This window comes from Delphinus delphis, chromosome 13, assembly GCF_949987515.2.
Source record: "Delphinus delphis chromosome 13, mDelDel1.2, whole genome shotgun sequence".
Lineage (NCBI taxonomy): Eukaryota > Metazoa > Chordata > Mammalia > Artiodactyla > Delphinidae > Delphinus > Delphinus delphis.
In genome coordinates, this window is record NC_082695.1 from 57,735,571 (window position 1) to 57,751,293 (window position 15,723).

Genomic DNA, 15,723 nt, shown 5'->3' on the forward strand with positions numbered 1-15,723 from the left:
GAGAAACCATCACATCCACTAAAGTATGGACTTTTGAGAACAAAAGGAACAACTAACTCTTTTTACATTTCATTTGAAAGTAAGTGAAAAGAAAGTAAGCTTAAATTTTGCTGCAGTAAATACTATTTACTTAGATGATTTTGGGCTAAAGTTATACAGTTAAAATAATTGCTTTACTGACCCACTTTACGTTTTTTGACACAAAAATTATTTGCTTCTAATAAAACAGAACTTATTAAATAGAACTCAGCATTTTTAGATGAGTCCATTTAGATGAGTTTATTTACAGTATTTGGGATTAATCACAAAAAGAAAACCATAAGAAATTGCATTGGCATTGTCAAGGGTAAAATTTGGGCTATGAAAAGGATAAACACTGCAAACGATTGAATTGGATTTCCTTGTTAAATTTTATTTTAAAGGTTTATTGTTGGTTTAAGCACAATCTTTTTCCTTGATTGAATTGTGCTTATATGGATACAGCTGGTGAATGTGTCTTTAGATATGTATGCAGGTCTTAAGAAATTTGCTTATATTTCTTAAGTGCAGAAGTATTTATATTATATTTGGTGTGTGTTTAGCAATAAAGCAAAGTTTACTAAATAGATAATTAGTTTATGGGATAGAAACATAATATAAATATTTATATTAAATTTCTAGCTTTTTTGTTCTAGACATTTGTCACTAGCCCTATATGATCAAGGCTATTTCTATATTCTATACATCAAAAAGGTGCAGAATAGTAGGAATCTATTGAATTTAAAACACATGTAAGACTCTATAAACCCAGGAGATTTTAAAGCCTCTGTTCTACAATTACACTAACTGTTCTACAAATAACTATTTATACAAAGAGCATTAATTGTTCACTTATTCAGTACGTATTGAGCACACTCTGAGCCAAGTACTAAGTCAGGTGTTCAGGATACATTGGTGACTAAGACTCAGTCCTTGACCATAAGGAATGTAGGGTTTGGGAAAGACTGACAGGAACGCAGTGGTTACAGATGAGATCCATGTTCTGTGACAATGCAACATAAGGCTCATAACCTACCTATTTTAAGATGTATGGATGTCATCCAAGAAGAAGCAAAATTTAAAGTGAAAAACGAGGAGGAAGAGTCAATAACGACATGGACAGAACTTTAGGCAGAATATATAAAGGCTCAGCAACATGGGAGAAGATGGTGCGTTCAAGAAACTGCATAAAGTCGAAGGTCAAATGGTGAATTGAGGCTGATGAGGAGAACAGGGGCCAGGTCATAAGAGTCTTGATAAGGGGTCTAAATAATTAGGACTGTACCCTGTAACAATAGCAATTCCTTGAAAGATATTAAGGGAGGAAATTATATGACCAGACTGGACCCTTAAAAGATCAATCGAGCTGCAATGTGGAAAATAGATTACTGGGTATCAGGAGTTGGGGTGGAGGATAAACTGCTTTGAGACTGTGCAACTTGGGAGAGTATTGGTAGCCTGAAATAAGGTTGTGCACTGGTGGTACAAAGAAATGCACATATTTCAAAGATACTACATATGCAGGTAGAATCTAAAAGGCTTTGTGAGAGATTGGAAAAAGGGAATAAGAAACGAGTAAAATTCGAAACTAATGCCCAGTTTCTGGTTTAGGCAACTGGGTTTATAGTGGTGTTGTTCAATAAAATAGGCAGGATTTTAAGAGGAATAGTTTATTAGTCAGGCTAACTAATGCTAGTTGTTATGTCACACATACCTGCCCCTGGTAACTAAAGGATCCTTGTTTTGATTTGTCTCTGTATTTATTTTAAAACACCTGACATTTGTCAAAGATATTTTACAGCTGTGCTTCAAGAAATATGCAATGATAAACTGCCCTGAACAGCTCTGATTTGACCACAGGAGCATGCCTGGCAGATGAGACTTGGAGGTGACCAAAAGTTACCCTTGCTTCATTACCATGCTGAAGTCTTGCCCAGGGAGAAACTTGCACTTTGCTAGGCACAATTTGTGCCATGTACAAAGAAGTGTGGAAGACTGCACATGCCCCAGCTGCCCGTGGAAATCTGCCCCTTTCCTAGACATACCTTCCTCTGGCCCTTAAAATTCCTTTACTCCTCTCCCCTTAGGAAGAAGGTGCTTTTAGAGCACTAGCTCTCCCTTCTCCATTCCTTGATCAAAGAATAATTTCTGCTCTGCTATACTGAATCCAATTTTGTTTAATTGGCGTGTGCGACTCTGGGCAAAGGACCCACTGAGGAGTCACCGATCCACTGGGGATTTGTAACAATTAAAGCAACAACCTCCAAATATCAGTGGCTTCACACAGTAGAAGATTTGTGTTGCTCACCATACAGTTTGATGAAGAAAAGACAGTTCGCCTAGTGGCAGCTCAGGGATTTGGGCTCTTTCGATCCTGAAGTTCTGTCATTTCAGATTGATTCCATTTGCATTAGTGAAAGTGAGAGAAATATATATTTTTTAACTATTTTAAACTCTAAACCTTTTTTTAAAAAAAAATAGCAGTTATTGTTATCCTGACTAATACAGAAGTAGGATGCTACCATAACAAACAGAACACGTGGCAAAGGCTAGTGGTCAGTCAACAAGCAGGAAAAAACCTGATATTAAAGATTGAAAAGATGCCTATATATGTTATGCAGTGAAAAAAGTTTGGAAAAATATTTTTCTGTAATAACTTGGGAAACATGCTATATGCCCCAAGTGAACTGGCAGCTCTAGGTAGAGTAGTCAGATAGAATTTTAGTTGTGTGTATTTGTTTTTAGTGGCTGTCTTGGGCAAGTGGAGCAATTCAGACAAGACCTCAGGAAACAACTGGCTTTTAAGGATCTTTGCTAAAATTAAGGAAAAGGTAATATTGTAACTAGAAGAATGTGTGAGGTCAACAGAGATTTTAAGACATGAGAAGATAAGAAGAAATGATTGCAGGGAATCCTGTCTTGCACAATATTCTAAACTTTAACTCCACCTTCTAATCCTCAAATAATTTTTATACTTTATCCTAAATTTTCATGCAGGGGATGTCTTCTGCTTCAGTGTTCCCCAGGGCTGAACAGAGATTGAACACACAGTAAGAGGGTAATAAATATTTTATTGGTGTTTAACCACTATAGACATTGAGACTGCTTAATTGGAAAATGAAATTATGAGGAAAATATATCATATTAGATTTCAGAAATAGGAATTTAGGATAGAAATTAGAAAACAAAAATATCCTACTTCCCAGAATTTTGATGTATTTTACCAGAAAAGTTTGAGAACATTATTCTGTAGTTATTTTTAATATTTATTTCCAGGCCTCTAACAATCCCTTCAGTTGTAAATATGTACTGTGCAGAATATAAAACTGCACAGTTATATTATGTCATAAAATACTTAGATATTCCTATCATTGTAATTTTATGTTACTTTTTCATTTTTGTTTCATCTATTAATAATATTTGTCTTAATAAAATAATAAGAGCACCTTCACTTTTATCATTGTTTAACTTTCACATTTGTTGTCAAATCCTGACACAGTCTGGGAAGATAGGCTAGGAAGACACATTTATGTCTACTTAGTGACAGATCTGGGATTAGAATTCAGCTTCTCTATTTCCAGTCCAGGGATCTTTCACTATATAAATTCAATCAATGCTTTTGTGACATTTCTATCCCAAGTATTTAGCTCATACAATCTAGTTAGCTTTTCTGTCTGCCTTCTTTCCCTGGTTCTTTTGATATGTTTAAGATAAAGAATAATTACTCTCATCTAAATAGAAATAACTGTTTAACACATCCACCAAACATTTATTTCATAGATCGCTTAGAGACAGTGAGGATTTGAGGAATACCTCCATCTGAGAAGCTCATTCAAATTGCCTGAAGCTTTTTTCGCTGTACAGGGCTGGCACTTAAAGTCTTGATTCTGTGTCCAATCTTAGGGTACTCCGGGAACCACAATGCACTTGCTGAATCTTAGAAGCACCACAGCTCTTAGCAATAATTTCTTTCAGTCAGTAGGTGGGGACTGTAGGGTCGGGGTATTCTCTTTGCCCCTGAAATCACCCAATGTCAATCGTTGTATGTAACTGCCTACATGCAAAACTGGGCACAGGAAAAAGGCAATCTAGGTGAAAGTACTGGATTGATTTTCAGGGAGACAAATAATTTCAAACAATAGCAAATTTTAATTTTCAGAGGTTGTATCAAGAATTGTATTTATTTTTTTAAAGTGCATGCTACTAGTGAAGTTATAGTAACTTATTTTTAGTAATGTCAAACTGCATTTGAATTGTCTCTTTTTTGGTCAAATTGCAGATAATGACTTGTTCTTTGCATGAAAATAGAATAAAATAAGCCTTCAGAGACAGACGGAACATGGTCTCATAAGGAATTCAAATGGGTGGTACTGAGCTGTTGAGTTTGTACCCAATTCTGTACTCCAAATGGTACATTCTTAGTGATCAGATATTTTCAAAAATTACTTTTAAATTACGGAAAAAAAGATAATTAGTTGTCAGCTGGAGATATTTTAGTTTTCCACATAAATTTTGAACCAGATCTTAGACCCAACTTCTGAATATTTTGACACAGTGCTTATACTGGAGAGTAAATCTCTCCCAGAGAATATTATATATTAAGTCTCCAGGTAAGGAGTGCCCCTTAGGATATAGCACATGGTTTCAATTAAAGAGAACTGGACTGATTAGAGATGAGTGTTTTACAATTAGGTTTACCTGATATTTTTGGATACAAATTATTTAACTTCTTCATGTCAGTTTTCTCACCTATAAAATGGGAAAATAATGTCTGTGCCTTTTGCAGGATTTCTAAGGTGTCAAAAGTACATTTTCATTGAAATAAATATTTGGAAAATATCTCATTTAACAATGCAGTGTTTATCATTTTTATGTCCTATATATTATCATAATCCACTAGCTGTTGTGGACCTGGGGTACTTTGAAATGTGGTACACTTGTTTTTTTTTCAGTTTCTATTTTCAAAATTGGCTCAGAGCTTGGATATATTTGAGTTAAACAGCTCTTCCTTATGGCCCCAATTATATGGCTCTTGAGGATATAGAAAAGAGTGTGAAAGAGGATGGTGGGAAAACATAACAATAAAGATTCAAACTTCTTAGAGTTTTCATGGCTTGAAGTATTATCTCTAAAAAGAAAAATAAGGGGGAAAAAGAGAAAAGAAAAGAAAAAGACCAGAGTCATTTCCCTTATCTGTTTTAAGATTATTATTTTTATTATTGTTTTTTGGCGGTACACGGGCCTCTCACTGTTGTGCTCTCTCCCTCTGCGGAGCATAGGCTCCGGACGCACAGGCTCAGCAATCATGGCTCACGGGCTCAGCTGCTCCGCGGCATGTGGGATCTTCCCGGACTGGGGCACGAACCCGTGTCCCCTGAATCGGCAGGCGGACTCTCAACCACTGCACCACCAGGGAAGCCCTACCTGCATATATATATATATATATATATATATATATATATATATATATATGTATATATATGTATGTATATGTATAAACTTTCATTAAGTGCCACTAAGAAACTATATTAGATTAAACTTTATTAACCTCTCTTGAGCTCTGACTGAGTTTACATATGCAGGGTAAACAAGGCAGGTGTCTGCCTTTAAAAGAAATGTTTTCTTTCATTGATCTCCCTGTTTCAGATTCTGTTTTTCATTTATGTCACCTGTTAATGTGTACTGAGTCACAGAAATGATAGTTGAGGGAACACACACTGTTTGGGTGCAAGCACAGGGAAGCAAACCTAGCAAGTAGCATTTGGTTTCTTAGATGATGGTGCCAACTTCCTGACACTGATGAAGACAACGAAATATTCATTAATTCCTTAAAGTATTTTAGAAAAAGCGTTTGCTGGAATGGAACATTAATGAGCCAATCTCATTTGATTTCATGTCAAAAGGGAATGTTAAATAATTAAGGTGTGAAAGCCAGAGTTTATGCAGGTGGATGTGGAAAGTAGCAGTCCTTCAGCATTAGAAATGTTCCCCTGCCATATTGAAATGAACACCCATCTGGGCCAATTTCTCTTACATTATTTGAAGTATTCTCTTTAAAAATCTCAAGGTACAAAATGCATTAAATTGTTTTGACAGAAAACTGCTTAGGAGCATTGAGCTACTTCAAACATATTTGGAAATCATTCAGTTAGCTTTTAATGATTGTGAATAGCACTGTGAGGCAGTGAGGAGGAAAACAAAATAATCATACCTCAAGATTCTTTCTTTCTAGTACCCTTAGACTAATTGAAAAACTGTGGAAAAAAATTACTCTGTGGTCAGTTGTTAAATTGTGTAGAGATTTAAATGCTTAAGGGAGAGATACAGTGAGCACTGTTGAGCCAAGGAAGTTTTCACGGATAATGGGGTATTTATCTTGGGCCTTGTAGAAGATAATAGAATTGCATGAGCAGAAGAGTAAAAAGGTTCATCTCTAAAAAGGAAGGAATAAGCAAAAGAACAAAAGTGTAGAGAAGTAATGCACAAATATAGAGTACAAATATTATGTGATGTCATATCATCAGTAGACAATATAGAAAATAAAATTCATATTTTACATCACACATGAAAATGAAATGAACCTAGGTCCTAAAGGAAACATTGAATTATTTCAGCTAAGTATTGTCTCACCACAATATTCAGACTCTCTGAAAGGTAAGATGGATTCCCAGGAGACAATGACACAGTCTTTCAGCAAAGTAGACAAATTGAAACCTAAGGAGTTTTTATGTGTGTGGATCTTTCATATCAGACTATGAAAACAGACATTCTCATAGTTTTATACTGAATATGTAAAATCTTGTGATACTTTCATAAGAGAAAATACTCTTGCTGCTTCACTTGATCACCTATATATTATCCACAGAATTGTTAACCTGTGACTTTCTTTACAAGGCTGGCCTTTGCAGATATTTAATAACTATATTTGTTTGTTTATATTTCTGCTTTCACTTAAACAACTAAACACCCACTGCTCAGAACACAGGGATTTTTTTTTTAAGTTAGTGTTTTGTTTTTTTTAAACATCTTTATTGTAGTATAATTGCTTTACAATAGTGTGTTAGGTTCTGCTGTATAACAAAGTTAATCAGCTATACATATATGTATCTCCTCCCTCTTAGGGTCTCCCTCTAACCCTCCCTATCCCACTCCTTTAGGTGGACACAAAACACTGAGCTGATCTCCCTAAGCTATGCAGGTGATTCCCACTAGCTATCTATTTTACATTTGGTAGTGTATATATGCCCATGCCAATCACTCACTTCATTCCAACTTGCCCTTTCCCCTCCCCATGTCCTCAAGTCCATTCTCTACATCTGCATCTGTATTCCTGTTCTGCCCTCAAGTTCTTCAGAACCATTTATTAATTTTTTTAGATTCATATATATGTGTTAGCATATGGTATTTGTTTTTCTCTTTCTGACTTATTTCTCTGTATATGACAGACTCTAAGCCCATCCACCTCACTACAAATAACTCAATTTTGTTTATTTTTATGGCTGAGTAATATTCCATTGCATATATGTGCTACATCTTCTTTATCCATTCCTCTGTCAATGGCACTTAGGTTGCTTCCATATCCTGGCTATTGTAAATAAAGCTGCAATGAACAGTGTGGAACATGATGCTTTTTGAATTATGGTTTCTCAGGTTATATGCCCAGTAATGGGATTGCTGGGTCACATGGTAGTTCTATTTTTGGTTTTTTAAGGAACCTCCACACTGTTCTCCATAGTGCTTGTATCAAATTACATTCCCACCAACAGTGCAAGAGGGATCATTTTTCTCCACACCCTCTCCAGCATTTATTGTTTGTAGATTTTTTGATGATGGCCATTCTGACCGGCATGAGGTGATACCTCCTTGCAGTTTTGATTTGCATTTCTCTAATGATTAGTGACGTTGAACATCCTTTCATGTGTTTGTTGTCAATCTGTATATCTTCTTTGGAGAAATGTCTATTCGGTCTTCTGCGCATTTTTAGATTGGGTTGTTTATTTTTTGGATATTGAGCTGCATGAGCTACTTGTATATTTTGGAGATTAATCCTTTGTCAGTTGCTTCAATTGCAAAAATTTTCTCCCATTCTGAGGGTTGTCTTTTTGCCTTGTTTATGGTCTCCTTTGTTGTGTCAAAGCTTTTAAGTTTCATTAGGTCCCATTTGTTTATTTTTTCTTTTTATTTCCATTTCTCTAGGAGGTGGATCAAAAAGGATCTTGCTGTCATTTATGTCATAGAGTGTTCTGCCCATGTTTTACTCTAAGAGTTTGATAGTTTCTGGCCTTACATTTAGGTCTTTAATCCATTTTGAGTTTATTTTTGTGTATGGTGTTAGGGAGTGTTCTAGTTTCATTCTTTTACATGAAACTGTCCAGTTTTCCCAGCACCAATTATTGAAGAGGCTGTCTTTTCTCCATTGTGTATTCTTTCCTCCTTAATCAAAAATAAGATGACCACATGTGAGTGAGATTATCTCTGGGCTTTCTATCCTATTGCATTGGTCTACATTTCTGTTTTTGTGCCAGTACCATACTGTCTTGATTACTGTAGCTTTGTAGTATAGTCTGAAGTCAGGGAACCTGATTCCTCTAACTCTGCTTTTATTTCTCAACATTGCTTTGGCTATTTGGGGTCTTTTGTGCTTCCATACAAACTGTAAAATGTTTGCTCTAGTTCGGTGAAAAATGCATTGGTAGTTTGATAGGGATTACATTGAATTTTTAGATTGCTTTGGGTAGTATTATCATTTTCACAATGTTTATTCTTCCAATCCAAGAACATGGCATATTTCTCCATCTGTTTGTATCATCTTTAATTTCTTTCATCAGTGTCTTATAGTTTTCTGCATACAGGTCTTTTGTCTCCTTAGGTCGGTATATTACTAGGTATTTTCTTCTTCTTGTTGCAATGGTAAATAGGAGTGTTTCTTTAGTTTCTCTTTCAGATTTTTCATCATTAGTGTCTAGGAATGCAAGAGATTTCTGTGCATTAATTTTGTATCCTGTTACTTTACCAAATTCATTGCTATGCTCTAGTAGTTTTCTGGTAGTGTCTTTAGGATTCTCTGTGTATAGTATCATGTCATCTGCAAACAGTGACAGCTTTAATTCTTCTTTTCTGATTTGGATTCCTTTTATTTATTTTTCTTCTCTGATTGCTGTGGCTAAAACTTCCAAAACTACATTGAATAATAGGGGTGAGACTGGGCATCCTTGTCTCATTCCTGATTTTAGAGGAAATGGTTTCAATGTTTCACCATTGAGAATGATGTTGGCTGTGGGTTTGTCATACATGCCCTTTATTATGTTGAGGTAAGTTCCCTTTGTACCTACTTTCTGAAGGATTTTATCATAAATGGGTGCTGAATTTTGTCAAAAGGTTTTTCTGCATCTATTGAGATGATCAGATGGTTTTTCTCCTACAATTTGTAAATATGGTTTATCACATTGATTGATTTGCATATTTAAAAGTATCTGTGTATTCCTGGGATAAAACCCACTTGATCATGGTGTATGATACTTCTAATATTCTGTTGGATTCTGTATGCTAGTATTTTGTTAAGTATTTTTGCATCTATGTATATCAGTGATATTGGTCTATAATTTTCTTTTCTTGTGACATGTGTCTGGTCTTCATATCAGGGTGATGTTGGCCTCATAGAATGAGTTTCGGAGTGTTCCTCCCTCTCCTATATTTTAGAAGGGTTTGAGAAAGATAAGTGTTACCTCTTCTCTAAATGTTTGATAGAATTAGCCTGTGAAGCTATCTGGTCCTGGTTTTTTTTGTTGGAAGATTTTAATCACAGTCTCAATTCCAGTGCTTTTTATGGGTCTTTTTATATTTTTTATTTCTTCCTGGTTCAGTCTCGGAAGGTTGTGCTTTTCTAAAATTTGTCCATTTCTTCCATGTTGTCCATTTTATTGGTATATAGGTGCTGGTAGTAATCTCTCATGATCCTTTGTATTTCTGCAGTGTCAGTTGTTACTTCTCCTTTTTCATCTTTATTTCTGTTGATTTGAGTCTTACTAATGGTTTATCAACTTTATTTACCTTCTCAAAGAGCCAGCTTTTAGTTTTATTGATCTTTGCTATTGTGTCCTTCATTTGTTTTCCAATTATATCTAATCTGATCTTTATGATTTCTTTTCTTCTTCTAATTTTGTGGTCTTTTTATTCCTCTTTCTCTAATTGTTTTAGGTTTAAGGTTAGGTTGTTTATTTGAGATGTTTGTTGTTTCTTCAGGTAGGCTTGTATAGCTATAAACTTCCTTCTTAGAACTACTTTTCCTGCATCCAATAGGATTTGGGTGGTCGTGTTTTCATTGTCATTTGTTTCTAGGTATTTTTTTTTTATTTCCTCTTTGATTTCTTTGGTTATCTTTTGAATATTTAGCAGTGCATAGTTTAGCCACCACTTGTTTATATTTTTTTACAGGTTTTTTTTCCTGTAACTAATATCTAGTCTCCTAGCATTGTGTTTGGAAAAGATACTTGGTATGATTTCAATTTTCTTAAATTTACCAAGTCTTGATTTGTGACCCAAGGTATGATCTACCCTGGAGAATATTCCATGAGCACTTGAGAAGAAAGTGTAATCTGTTGTTTTTGCATTGAATGTCCTATAAATATCAATTAAGTTCATCTTCTTTAATGTATCATTTAAAGCTTCTCTTTCCTTATTTATTTTCATTTTGGATGATCTGTCCATTGGTGAAAGTGGGGTGTTAACGTCTCCTACTAATTGTATTACTGTCAATTTCCCGTTTTATGGCTGTTAGCATTTGCCTATGTATTGAGGTGCTCCTATGTTGGGTGCATAAATATTTACAATTATTATATCTTCTTCTTGGATTGATCCCTTGATTATTGTGTAGTGTCCTTCTTTATCTCTTGTAATAGTCTTTATTTTAATGTCTATTTTGTCTGATAGGTGTATTGCTATTCCAGCTTTCTTTTGACTTCCATTTACATGGAATAACTTTTTCCATCCCTCACTTTCAGTCTGTATGTATCTCGAAGTCTGAGGTTGGTCTCTTGAAGCAGTATATATATATGGGATTGTTTTTTTATCCATTCAGTCATTCCATGTATTTTGGTTGGAGCATTTAATCCATTTACATTTTAGGTAATTACTGATGTATGTTCCTATTACCATTCTCTTAATTGTTTTCAGTTTGTTATTGTAGATCATTTCCTTCTCTTGTGTTTCCCTCCTAGAGAAGTTCCTTTAGCACTTGCTATAAAGCTGGTTTGGTGGTACTGAATTATCTTAACTTTTGCCTCTCTATAAAGGTTTTAATTTCTCTGTCAAATCTGAATGAGACCCTTGCTGGGTAGAGTAATCTTGGTTTTACATTTTTCTCTTTCATCACTTTAAATATGTCCTGCCACTCCTTTCTGGTTTGCAGAGTTTCTGCTGAAAGATCAGCTGTTAACATTATTGGGATTCCCTTGTATGTTATATGTTGTTTTTCCCTTGTTCCTTTTAATATTTTTTCTTTGTATTTAATTTTAATAGTTTGATTAATATGTGTCTTGGCATGTTTCTCCTTGGATTTATCATGTACGGGACTCTCTGCACTTCCTGGAATTAATTGACTATATCTTTTCCCATGTTAGGGACTTTTTTCAACTATAATCTCTTCAAATATTTTCTCAGTCCATTTCTTTTACTCTTCTTCTTCTGAGACCCCTATAATTTGAATGTTGATGTGTTTAATGTTGTCACAGATGTCTCTGAGACTGTCCTCCATTCTTTTCATTCTTTTTTCTTTATTCTGCTCTGTGGTAGTTTTTTCCACTCTTTTATCTTCCAGGTCACTTATCTGTTCTTCTACATCAGTTATTCTGCTATTGATTCCTTCTAGATAATTTTTAATTTCATTTATTGTGTTGTTCATCATTTTTGTTAGTTCTTTAGTTCTTCTAGGTCCTTGTTAAATGTTTCTTTTATTTTCTTCATTCTCTTTCCAAGATTTTGGATCATCTTTACTATCATTACTCTGAATTATTTTTCAGGTAGACTGCCTATTTCCTCTTCATTTGTTTGGTCTGATGGGTTTTTACCTTGATTCTTCATCTTCTGTGTACTTCTCTGTCTTCTCATTTTGCTTAACTTACTGTGTTTGGGGTCTCCTTTTCACAGGCTGCAGGTTCATAGTTCCCATTGTTTTTGGTGTGTGTCCCCAGTGGGTAAGGTTGGTACAGTTGGCTGTTTAGGCTTCCTTATGGTGGGGACTGGTGCCTCTTTTCTAGTGAATGAGGCTGGATCTTGTGTTTCTGGTGGTCTAGACCACATCTGTTTGTGTGTCTTAGGGTGTCTCTGAACTTAGTATGATTTTAGGCAGCCTCTCTTCTAACAGGTGGGGTTGTTTTCCTGTCTTGCTAGTTGCTTGGCAAGGGGGGTCAATCACAGTAGCTTGCTGGTTATTGAGTGCAGCTCCGTTTTAGCATTGAGATGGAGATCTCTGGGAGAGCTCTCACCATTTAATATTACATGGGGCCAGGAGCTCTCTGGTGGACCAACTCCCTGAACTCAGCTCTCCCATATCAGAGGCTCAGACCTGACACCTGGCTGATGCACCAAGCCCCTATCATCCACACAGCTCAGAAGAAAAGGGAGAAGAAAAAAGAAAGGAGAAAGAAAAAATAAAATAAAATATTTAAAATGAATAATAAAAAATATTGTAAAAAATAAAAAGTAATAAAAAAGTAAAAGAGAGCAACCAAACTAAAAAACAAATCCACGAATGGTAACAAGCACAAAAACTATATTAAACAACCCCCCCCCAAAAAAAATAAACCCAAAACTAAATGGACAGTGAGAACCCTAGCACAAATGGTGAAAGCAAAGCTATACAGACCAAATCACAGAAAGGAGCATACATACACACTCAAAAAAAGAGAAAAAGGAAAAAAAAAATATATATATATATACAAAAAATATATATATACATATATATATGTATAAAAAGGTGGAGAACAACCTAATAAATAACTACCAATGATAATGAATTCTAAATACTAAACTAAGAGAAACATAACACCAGAAACAAATTAGATTCAGAAAGCAAACCCCAAGTCTACAGTTTCTCTCATAGTCCACTGCCTCAGTTTTGGGATGATTCATTGTCTATTCAGGTATTTCACAAATGCAGGGTACATCAAGTTGACTGTGGAAATTTAATCTCCTGTTCCTGAGGCTGCTGGGAGAAATTTCACTTTCTCTTCTTTGTTCACACAGGTCCTGGGTTTCTGCTTTGGATTTGGCCCTGCCTCTGCATGTAGGTCGCCTGAGAATGTCTGTTCCCCACCCAAAAGAATGAGGTTAAAGGAACAGCTGATTTGGGGATGCTGGCTCACTCAGGCCAAGGGGAGGGAGGGGTACAGAATGCGAGGTGAGCCTGCGGTGGCAGAGGCTGCCATGATGTTGCAATAGCCTGAGGCATGCCGTGTGTTCTCCTGGGGAAGTTGTCCCTGGATCACGGGACCCTGGCAGGCTGCACAGGCTCCTGGGAAGGGAGGTGTGGATAATGACTTGTGCTTGCATGCAGGCTTCTTGGTGGTTGCAGCAGCAGCTTTAGCATTTCGTGTCAGGCTCTGTTGTCCTTGCTGATAGCCACAGCTCATACCCATCTCTGGAACTTGTTTAGGTGGTGTTCTGAATCCCCTCTCTTTGGGCACCCCAAAACAATTGTCTCTTGAATTTTAGGCAGTTCCAAACTTTTTCCCTGACTCCCTCTCAGCTAGCTGTGGTGCACTAGCCCCTTTCAGGCTGTGTTCATGCAGCCATCTCCAGCCTTTTGTTTGGCATCTGACCTCTGAAGCTGGAGCCTCAGCTCCCAGCCCCCATCTGCCCCAGCAGGTGAGCAGATTAGCTTCTCAGGCTGGCAAATGCTGGTCAGCACTGATCCTCTGTGCAGGAATCTCTCCACTTTGACCTCTGCACCCCTGTCACTGCACTCTCCTTCATGGCTCCGAAGTTCCCCCCAAGCCCAGCCCCCATCTCTGCCAGTGAAGGGGCTCCCTAGTCTGTGGAAACTTTTCTTCCTTCACAGCTCCCTCTCAGAGGTGCAGGTCCCATCCCTATTTTTTTGTCTCTGTTTTTTCTTTTTTCTTTTGCCCTATCCATGTAAGTGGGGAGTTTCTTGCCTTTTGGGAAGTCTGAGGTCTTCTGCTAGCTTTCAGTAGGTGTTCTGTAGGAGTTATTCCACACATAGATGTGTTTTTGATGTATTTGTGGGGAGGAAGGTGATCTCCACATCTTATTCCTCTGCTATCTTGAAGGTCTCTCCTCAGAACACAGGATTTTTAAAACCCATCTCTCAATGGACTTGAGGACCCAGGGAGGGGGAAAGGTAAGTTGGGACAAAGTGAGACAATAACATCGACATATATACACTACCAAATATAAAATAGATAGCTAGTGGGAATCAGCTGCATAGCACAGTGTGATCAGCTCAGTGCTTTGTGACCACCTAGAGGGATGGGATAAGGAGGGTAGGAGGGAAGCTCAAGATGGAGAGGATATGGTGATATATGTATACATATAGCTAATTAACTTTGTTATACAGCAGAAGTAACACAACATTGTAAAGCAATTTTACTCCAATAAAGATGTTAAAAAAACACACACTCTCTCTCTTCTTTTCTTTAGCATACAATCTAGGTTAGAGAAATATATAAACAATAATGTTTATTAAAAGTCACCCATAATTTTACCAAAGAAATCACAGATAATAGTTTGGTGAATTTCCATTTAGCTTTTTAATCCTGTGTGGTGTACTTTATTTACGTATTTATTTATCTACTATGATTGTGATCCTGCCAAACATATCATTGGTATCTTAATTTTCTGCTTTTGTTTTATGTTAAAAATGTTTCCTATGCCATTTTCAAAATATACTTAATCTCCTCATAACATACTATAATTTATTAAAATATTCATTTTTGTTGAATATTTACATTTTTATAATGTTTCATTGTTGTAATTAACACTTTGATGAACATCACTCAACATCAATCTATAATTCAATGTTTATTTTCTCAGAGTAAATTCTCAGATGTGAAATGTCTGAATTGAAATGTATCAACATTTTTAGTGATTTGGGCACATACTGCCAAACTATTCTCCTAAAAATACCAACTTATAATCTAACTTGTAATAGTTGAGAAGACCCAACTATTTCATAAAAGATTCCTTGTCAACTTTGATATTATTTTGGATATAAAAAGATCTTTGCCAATTTGATAGGTGAAGATATGTCATTGTCTTTACTTGCATTATTTATTACATTGAACATTTTCTCTTTTATTTAATGGATATTTTTTTGTCGATAAGTGTGTGTGTGTGTGAGTGTGTGTGTGCATGTGTGTGTATGAGAGATAGTCATTTCATCATGACTTTTGCTCACTTTTCTATTTCTGTGAATAGCCTTTAATAATTACTTACAACAGTTATTATTTTTGAGGTCCCAGGAAAACTTCTAATCATAATAAATTCGATCTGAATATTAATGAAGCATTATAGCTAGGATTTATTTATACCCAAATCCAGCAATACAGGAAGAAAATTAGAATTGCATTATTTTTTTTCTTTTTACTGCATTATAAAATAGGTTCAAGTTATTAGACATAAACTTTAAAGGCTGATTACTTTCTTCTAATAACTGGTTTGAGTTTTAAACCCAAAGTCCATTTATTGGTC